Below are 9,785 nucleotides of genomic sequence, written 5' to 3'. Positions count from 1 at the left end.
TTACCTCCCAAAGTTGTTGTGCACATTAGATAACATATGAAAAGCACTTTACAAACCTTATAAAGACTATGATTATTACAATGATATGATCTAAGTTCTCTTCCAGCTCTAAATCTTATGGTATGTGACAATGTCTCTGTCCTTGAATTGATCAGTACAGTTGAGAAGATAAGATGCAGTCCATATAGAGTGTGATAGATTGTCACATGAGTGGCATAGACAAAGTGCCATGGGGGCTCATAAGAGGGAGAAGTCATATTTGGTTTTGGGAAGGGGAAGTTAGAAGGGAGAGGTCAAGGAAGGCTTCATGGAGGTAGTGGCGGTAGATGTGAATAGGATTTCCCTAGGTATAGATGGGAGGGGGGAAGGGCAACCTTGGAATTGAGAATAACATGAAGCATTGGATGCATAGAGGGAATAGTAGGAGGTAAGATGGGAGATAAGGTAGGCTTGGAAAATATCAGGAGTCAAAGAGACCTTAGAAATTATTTTTATTCTATTTTTATTATTATTTTATATATTATAAAATACAATTTTATATATAATTTTATTGTATAATAATATATAATATAACTATATTATATTTATTATTTTACAGAGAAGGAGACAAAGGAAGGGAAATGACTTGCCCAAAGCCACAGAGGAAGTAAGTAGCAGAACTATCAGGATTTGAATATGAATCCAGTATTCTTTCTATGACACAAAGCTCCCAACTGGGACTAGATAGTTGAGGGCCTTGAATTCAATTTCATTCATTTCAACTCTATTCAGTTTAATTCAACTCAATGCAATTCAATTCAACAAACATTTATTGATACAGAGCATCTGTCTAGGTTTCTATGTTCCGACAATGCTTTGGGGTGGAAAGCCTTATTTATTTGGGAAGAGTTTCTGTATTAAATGTCCCAGAGGCCTTTGCAGGTGTTTCCCAGTGTACAGACATTAACCAAATGCAGTCTGATGAATGTTCCTAAGCAGGAAGTTTAAGAAAGCACAGAAGAAAGGGGATGTCCTGGAAGCATGGGAGATAACAGGCAGCTAAGAGCAGTGGTTCCCAGGGGCAGACAATGCTGTCTCTCCCTTGTCAGGCCTTGAGCGAAGAAGGTATGGCAGAGCATCTCAGGCTCCATGTTTCCATAGCCACAGGGTGTCAATTTCAGAAGTCAGTTTCAACTGCATCACTTTTTCCTGTCAGTTTCAACTATGTCTCTTTCTCCCTGCCTTGATGTTGAGGGTGCCTGGAGAATGGACAGAGACAGCATGTGTGAGAGGTAGAAGCTTTGGGGAAACAGGAGGTAAGGATGCTCTCTACTTGGTTCAAGTTTTTGTTCCTATGCTGCAGATATGGTTTGTGGAATATTTTGTGTTTTGGATTTATGCATCTGCTAACTTGATCTGAAAGAGTCCTGGAAACTGGGGCTTGGCACTATGAATTTGAATGATTGAAGGGCCCTAACCAAACCAGGAGCTAAGGTCTAGCTGAAAGTGAGGCTACATTAGCAGGCTCTGGGCTACTATTAGCTTTTGCTGTGTTCAAGACACAGGTGAGACCCCATCAACACCTTTCTCAAAACCCTTCAGTGGCCAAAAGACAAAATAAAAAAGACTCAGGTTGGCAGTAAAGAGACTCCACAGCTTTATGCCCCCTTCACAAAAACTACCAGTTTAATTGCCCTAAACTTCATGTTCCTCATCAGTAAAAATGGTTAGTGTTAGACCTGGAAAGGACATTAGGACAAATAATATGAAAGCTAGAAATGGCCTTGCATTATCATCTACTACATACCTCTCATTTTACAGATGAGGAAACTGAGGCCTAGAGGACAAGTGACTTGCCCAAGGTCTCATGACCACTTAGTGACAAAGCCAAGACTTCCAGGCTGGACTCTTTCCCCTGCCTCACACATTGTTTAACCCTGATCTGCTATGGCTGTCCGAAGACATCTAGCTCCTCCTGCTGAGTTGTTGTGCTAGGGTTAAACAGTGTCAGGGTACAAAGTCAAAGACTGAGCCAAATAATTTAGTAATGGGGGTATCGTGACCCAACTGAGCTTTCTTGAAGGCTTTCATAGCATTTAGAAGCAGAACAGGTTTTGGACACCAGCTAGCCCAACCTTCTCATTTGCATCAAATACTAATTATTTCCTCATACTGGTCAGAAGCTAATACAATCTGCCATTTGACTTAAAGTCTGACATCTGACTTAAGCCCAGAGAAATAAAATGACTTGCCTGAGGTCATACAACAAATTAGTGGCAGAGCCCAGAATGAGGATCTGGGCTTCCTGTTTCCAAATTTTAGAGCCATAAGACTTGGGTTTAAATGTTGTTCGTATCCCATACTAGTTCTGTGACCTGCAGCCAACCTCACAATGACAAAAATCTATGTTTGCCTTTAAGAGGTTTTTTTTTTGTTTGTTTAAAGTATCACCAAGTGAGGCAGTGTGTTGATGTAACCAGAGTATTGGATATGGGGGTCAGAGGGCCTGGGTCAGAATCCAAGTTCTGCTATTTACTGCCTGGGTGACCTTGGGCAGGTCATTTCAATTCTCTCCTTTTTGTTTTCACATGTCCAGAGCTCTTTTTACAGGGCACTGGATGGCTCTGGTGTTGTTTGAAAGTGCTGAGGGGCAGTAAAAGGAGACTTCCTGTCTTGCCAAGCTTTCCTGAACAGGAGTGATCCCTGACCCCAAAGTTAGATTTAGCAACAATGGTTGATCTTTGATGAAAAGTTCCCCTTCCCTGTCAACATAACTGAGCCATAGGATAAAGTCCAAACTCCTTAACCTAGTATTCAAGGCTTCTGCAACTGAATCTCAGCTTAAGTTTTTAGACTTGTCTCTTACTTGGAGGTAAGCATAGCAAAGTGGAAAGAACAATGAACTTGGGAGGCAGAAAACCTAGCTTGGAATTGGGTCCCAAGTTCTGTACTTACTCGCTACATCATTGTGGGGTAAATCACTTCCCTAAGCCTCAGCATCCACATCTATAAAATGAGGAGAATGATATTTGGACTACGTTCCTCACAGGGTTATTGAAAAAAGGAAAGTAAATCAGAAAGTTCCTTAGAAATGGGAGTTACTATTAATGCTGCAACATATGCATTCTCCTATCCAGATAGAGCAGTCAATCCTCTCATTCACTGTGCCTTGACTGTGCTATATACACTTTTCCTCCTCCACATCTTTGCTTGTCCTATTCTTCCCATGTAGAATACCTTCCCTTTTTTTTTCCATCTCTGCAAAACCAACATAGACCTTGTAAAATCAATCAATCAAACAATAAACATTTATTAAGCTCTTATTATGTGTCAGGCACTGTATTAAGTGCATCCTCTTGGCCTTGCAAGCCCCACCCTCCAGCACATATTAGGGTATGCTCAGATGGGGGCACCCTTGGCATAGACCTGATTACCCACACTAAATGTATCTGCCATTGTTGAGCTGTTTTATAGTCATGTCTAACTCTTTGTGACCCCATTTGGGGTTTTCTTGGCAAAGATACTGGAGTGGTTTGCCATTTCTTTCTCCAGCTCATTTTACAGATGAGAAAACTGAGGCAAACAGGGTGACTTGGTCAGGTTCACATAGCTAGTAAGTATCTGAGGCCAGATTTAAACTCAGAAAGATAAGTCTTCCTGACTCTAGGCCTAGTACTCTATCCACTGTGCCACCTAGCTGCCCTGTAGATATGTATCTACAGGATAACAAATACCTCCCTGGTTTTTGCATCAGGAATGGGATTTCCATAGGAATGAGGTGGATTTCCCCCTGCTGAACAAGCTTTGAGCCAACCAGCTCCTGGCCAAAAGCAAAGATGATGCTGAGTGAGACCTTGAGAGAGGCATCCCCATGGAAGTTCTGTGGGATGCATTGTCAGTGTCCCCATGTTGAATAAATGAATGAAAAGCATTTACTAAGAGTCTGCTATATACAAACAGTGTGCTACACATTGGAGAAAAAAAGAAGTGGAACAGTCCTTACCCTACAGTTGCTTACCTGCTAAGGGAGAGACAATATATATGGAAGGTTTCTGCTACAACTCAGATGGAAAGGTCCCACGGTCCTTAGGTGCAGTGGCAAAGCAGATAATAGTCCATCTTCCTTATTGTCATTTATACTGATAAAATCACATCCACTTCTCCTGCTTCCCACCTCCTGATAGAGAGGTGATGGACTCAGACAACAGATTGGCACATTTTTTTCCCCAAGTGATCAATATGGAATTTGTTTTGCTTGACCATGTGTTTATAACAATGGTTTTGTTTTTCTTGCTTTCTCAGTTGGTGGTAGGATCTGAAAAAAAAAAATTTAATTTTAAACAACCATCTCTATTTCTGCTGTTGAACCATTTGGCTGCACCAGGGACTTGGATGACGAGAATCTATTTTTTCCCCTGTATTTTCAGATTCACTGTCTTAGTTTGGCCATGAATCCTTCTTCTCTTGGGGGATGATGAAAAGCGTGTTTCTCCCTAAAGCTGGCTCTATATCACAATCTCCAAATAGGAATGGCCCAGACAACCTCCCTTGGACAGATAAGTTGGCAAAGTGAAAAGTGTTTGTTGATTGACTGATAATCAAATTGAACAGGGAGTTAGGAGGCCTGGATTTGAGTTTTATCTTTGCCACTAACTCTTGGGTCAGGATTTAGACCCACACAATTTCACAACTTCAAAGGACCTTAGAGAACAATTAGGTCAATTGCCTCATTTTAGAGGGAGAAACTGAGGCTCAGAGCAGGGCCCACGTGATTTTCCCAAGGTTAGAACTAGGGCTGAAACCCAGGTCTCTCTGCCTCCCTGTCCATTTTTTTTCCATTCAGTAAATGTTTGGCTCAAGGAAGAAAATTATTTCTGAGGTGTTTTCCCTGACTCTTTGACCTCTCTCTGTCCAAATTCCTGTTTAGGAATCCCTTTTCTTATAGGGAATCAGGGTTCTAGGATTAGCTCTCTCAATAACTAGCCATGTTCCCTTAGCTGACTGCTTGTTTTCCGCTTCTGTCAGATGAGAAGTCAGTCTTCTGCTCTTTCCAATATATCATGGATAAATGGACTCTTTCCCTGATTATTTGATATTTGGGGGTGGCAAAGAAATGGAAATTAAGGGGGAGCCCATCAACCACAGAATGATGGGATAAAGTATGCTATATTAATGTAATGGAATACTACTGTGCCATAAGAAAGGATGAGGTAGATGACTTCAGAGAAACCTGGGGAGACTTGTCTGAACTGCTGCAGAGTGATAGGTGCAGAGCCAGAACATCTCACATTATAACAGCACTATAAAAATGAATAACTTTTTAAGAACTCTGACCAATACAATGATCAACTATGATTCCAGAGGACCAGTGACACATGATGCTGCCTACCTCTCGACAGACAGAGAGGTGATGAACTCAAGATGCAGGACAAGACACATATTTTTAGAAATGGCTAGTCTGGAAGTTTATTTTTCTTGACAACAAATATTTGTTGCAAGAGTTTTGCATTCCTTCCTTCTCAATAAGGGGAAGTTAGGAGAGAGGAAAAAAGGTGATTAATAAAAAGTAATAAACATTTAAATAAATTTATAAATATGAATATATAGATATTTATAAACATATACATGAATATTTAAACATTAATAAATATTTTAAAGGGAGGAAACCCCAAGGTATAAGTAGGGGTGGGGAGCCTGTGGCCTCAAGGCCACATGTGGCCTCTAAGTCCTCAAGTGCAGCCCTTTGACCGAATCCAAACTTCACAGTTTGGGGAAGGGGTGATGGGATTTGGATTCAATCAAATCAGGATTCAAATTCACATCCTTCCTCTGTCACTTTCTACCTCAGTTTCCTCACCTATGAGGATGGGCTAGAATAGCCTCTGAGCTCTAAATCTACCATACTATGAAACTGCTGTTCAGAAGTCACTTGCCTGAGGTCACAGAGCTGAGGCATGGCTCAGCTAAAGAAAAGAGAAAGGAAACCATGAAACTATGCTAATGATCATCTCAGATTTTCAAAGTTTATTTGGCCTCCATTCTTTGAGGATCATTTGCTCCCAAGATTTTCACAGGGAAATGTTCCAATGTTGTAAATCAATCTTCTTTCTTCAAAGCAAGAGAAAAGGAAAGGGTCAAAAGGAGGGAAGGGGAAATCTGAGTCCTTAGAAAATAAAAATAAAAAAACTCTTGAAAAATACTAACAGTGGCTTCTCTCCAACTTGATATCATTCCCATCCCCACCAGCTTCAGTGCCTGGGTCTCGTGGGAGTCCATCCTAAGATTCCCTCTCACTTTCCTTCTGGGACCAGCCTCCTTCTGCCCTGAGCCAAATCCCATACTGGGGTCTAGCTGGTTTGGGTGGGTCCAACCCCCAAAGAGGAACTGAGCCTCTGCAGCCCTCTCCCAAAGCTGGCTGGTTTTAACTTGCCCATTGCCTTTCCCCACCCCAGCTTCACTGAGGCATCTAAGGGCATCCAGAAGCCCTTGGGGTGTCATCATTTTGCTTACTAAGCTGACATTTCAGGGAAAGGCAAATAGTGTCTCCAAGACCCTGGACGGCTGCAGCCAGCATCCAGAGAAGAGGCCCTGAGTATCTACGAATGCTCAGCCAAGGCCTTGTGCAACACTGGCTTAAATCACCTTTGGGGAGCTGCTCTGGCCAGCAAGATTCAGTGTCAGGCATCCCATCACCCCCTCCCTAAATCCCTCCAACCCCAGATAGAATCACTCTTTTTATTAGAATTTCTCCTGCTTTGCTGGGGGTGGTTAATCTGGTTTCAACCTTGTGTCAGTTTGGTTTGCTTTTCTAGGTCTGATAATACACAGTGATATGGGCAGTCAGTAATCACTCAGGGGATGAGAGCTTTGGGGATGGAATGCAACTTTGGCCATAGAATGTCAGATCTGAAAGGGGAGTTTAGATTTGTGGGGAACCTTAGAACACAGAATGTCAGATCTGGGAGGGATCTTAGAACCCAGAATGTTAGAGCTCAGAGGGACCTTAGAACAGAGAATGTCAGAGCTGGGAGGGCCTTAGAACAGAGAATATCAGAGCTGCAAGGGATCTTAGAACCTAAAATGTTAGAGCTTGGAGAAAACTTAGAAGAGAAGATACCAGAGATGAGAGAGACATTAGATTAGAACATAGAATGTCAGAGCTAGAAAAGACCTTAGAACATCGGGTGTCAGAGATGGGAGAGCATTATAATATAGAATATTAGAACTGTTAGAGATAGAAAGTACTAGAGCTGGAAGGGACCTTGGACTATAGGATGTCAAAACTGGAAGGGGCCTTAGAACAGCATCTGAGCTAGAAGAGGTCATAGAATGTTAGGCCATCTGATGCTAGAGAAACCTTAGAAGGTAGAGTTTTGGAGCTAGAAAGGATCTTGGAGGTCATCTAGGAAACTGACTGTGATTGGGGAAAACTGGGGATTTGTCTAAGGGCATACAAAGGCTTTGTCATCTATGGCTGCTTTTTTTCAGATTGGCGTCTTCAGGCAGAATGAATTGGGACAGAAAGTTTGTCTCAGCCCAGTCATTCAGTGCATTTCCCCTCAGCCCTGTTCCTTATAATAAGAGCCAGGTTTTTGAACAGAAGAGATAAATTGGTGCTTTTAAGAGATGATCTGGGGCACGTCAGATAAGAGCAAAAAGCCCTGTCTTATCCCTGGACAGGCAAGAAGGGTCGCTGCCTTATCATTTGTCTGGGTGCCTATAATTTCACTTATTCTTTTATTTGGATCATAAAACCTTCCCTACTCTCCTCAGAAAACCTAATAACTCTACTAGCTCATAGTTAGAGACAGGGGATAATAGTGAGGAGCACCTTAAGTTATCATCAATCAGTGTTTTAAGAGGGATTAGTTTCCTCCACGAAACAATGCACCATTGAATGTGGCAAGACAGTGGCCCAAGTGATTTGCCCTTGTGGGGCCAGAAGTCCATATTCGTCCACATTTTTGGCATCTCAGAGTGGATTTGAACTTTTCATTTTTATATATAAATTGCAAACATCTGTTATGACAGTTTTTCCTCATTACTTACAAATAATAATTCAAATTAACATGTTAATTTCAATTTTGTCTCTGTACTCTTTAAGAATTTTCTTCTGCTCTCTACTATTCTTTTGGTGGGGGTGTGTGGGATATCGAAGGAGGATTAGCACCTCTAGTGTGAGGGTTTGCTGAGCCCTTTCTGAGGGCTGTTCATCCACCCTTGGTGTCCACTTGGCACACACCTCTCACCTGTGGCATGCACAGTGGCCACACCCCAGCAAATTGTCTCAGCAGACAAGCTTGAGTATAAACTATGGGTCTCAAATCTGTCAGTGAATTAGGCAGGTACCTACCCCAAGCATGTGAAGACTTCTCCCAGAGGAATGAGTGGATGAGAACAATTTGTTCTAATAACCATGAAGGCGGCTGAAGCAGGCATTGTGGAGCGCTCAGAGCTTGGTCAGGCATTGAAGATGCTAAGGTTATCCACTGCATCCCGGGCCATCACTACTAATCTTGACTTTTGTCTTGCCACTGAACTTCAATAATTCTAGAAGAGAGAGTGAAGCTGATAACTTTGTGTAACTGCCTCATTTAAATCCAACTCACGCACAAGTCAAGACATCACCTTGTGATGTCATTGGTCCTCTATAAAAACAGAAGACATTCTTTTAATTACTTATTGATGTTTTTTCTTTTTATTATTTCTTTTTTTAGTATTCCTATCACTCTTCTTCTCCGCTATTCCAAATTCCCTCCTTTCCCAGAAAAAAAAAGGCATCCCTTCTAACAAGTATAGTTACACAAAACAGATTCATGCATTGACTATGTTTTAAAAGGTTTGTCTCATTCTCTATGCCTGTAGTCCAATACCTCTGTGCCAAGGGGTGGGAAGTATGATTCATCATCAGTTTTGGGGGTCATCATTGGTCATTGCATTATTCAGCATTCTTAATTCTTTTGCAATTGTTTTCCTTGATAAGGTTTAGTCATTGTATAAATGGTTCATCTGGTTCTGCCCACTTCACCATGAATTAATTCATGCACAGCTTCTCATGTTTCCCTCCCCATAGTCAGGAACTTTTAAAAATAGGTTTCATTGAGGTTGTACTCATTTCTGCATGCCCATTCCTCTACTCCTGCTAAGCTGTCTGTTGTGACAAAGCAAAACCCGCCCACATACCATCCATGCCTCACAGTGGATGCAACATTCTATGTATGGTACAGCAGAAAAAGCATGGATTCTGGAATCAGACAACCAGGTTCGAATCCTGCCTCTGAAAATTACCACCTACATAACCTGGAGCAAATCATTTAACCTCCCTGGACCTTAGTTTCTTCACATGCAAAATGCAGTCTCTGCAGTCTCTTCCAGCCGTCAGTATGCTCATGGTCCTTTGCCTCTCTAACAAGGTTTATTTCACATGAACTGTTGTCTTCCATATCCTCCTGGACTTGTGGAGTTGGTTTTTTAAAACAAAAATGTAGAACTTTGCACTTGTCCTTGTGACAGGTGAACGATGAAGTAACTGAGGAAACAAAGGTTCAACTTCCCGAGAATATTGATTTATTAAGCAATGCATGTCAATTGCCTAACAAAGTGGGACTAGACCTCCGCAGCTTAGGCCTGGACCCTGAAGATAGCGGGAGACAGACTTTTATACATTAAAACCAGTTAATCAAATAAAGCCAATTAAGTAAAAGGAAACAATACAACATACAATCTGATTTCTAATTAGATGAATGATTAGGGATGTTCCTGGTTGGGAGGGGGTGAATGAACAGATGAAATTCCCTGAAATAAGA

General features: G+C 41.6%; 1 long non-coding RNA gene across 2 annotated transcripts; it reads right to left on the bottom strand.

Moving 5' to 3' along the window:
* Nucleotides 1-605: 605 nt before the first annotated feature.
* LOC144456619 (uncharacterized) lies at nucleotides 606-9,410 on the bottom strand. Of its 2 annotated transcripts, XR_013485617.1 has the most exons (4): nucleotides 9,309-9,410; nucleotides 8,333-8,529; nucleotides 3,998-4,294; nucleotides 606-1,238 (listed from the first exon to the last, which is right to left on the bottom strand). It is a non-coding gene; the product is annotated as an uncharacterized LOC144456619 (long non-coding RNA). The 2 variants fall into 2 exon arrangements; XR_013485618.1 differs by lacking the exons at nucleotides 606-1,238; nucleotides 3,998-4,294 and adding an exon at nucleotides 5,995-6,087.
* Between the last annotated feature and the right edge of the window lie 375 nt (nucleotides 9,411-9,785).

This window comes from Phascolarctos cinereus, unplaced genomic scaffold (assembly GCF_003287225.1).
Source record: "Phascolarctos cinereus isolate Bilbo 61053 unplaced genomic scaffold, phaCin_HiC Scaffold_4;HRSCAF=312, whole genome shotgun sequence".
Taxonomy (NCBI): Eukaryota; Metazoa; Chordata; class Mammalia; order Diprotodontia; family Phascolarctidae; genus Phascolarctos; species Phascolarctos cinereus.
The sequence above is the reverse complement of the archived record's forward strand: the minus strand, read 5'-3'. Positions and strand labels throughout refer to the sequence as shown.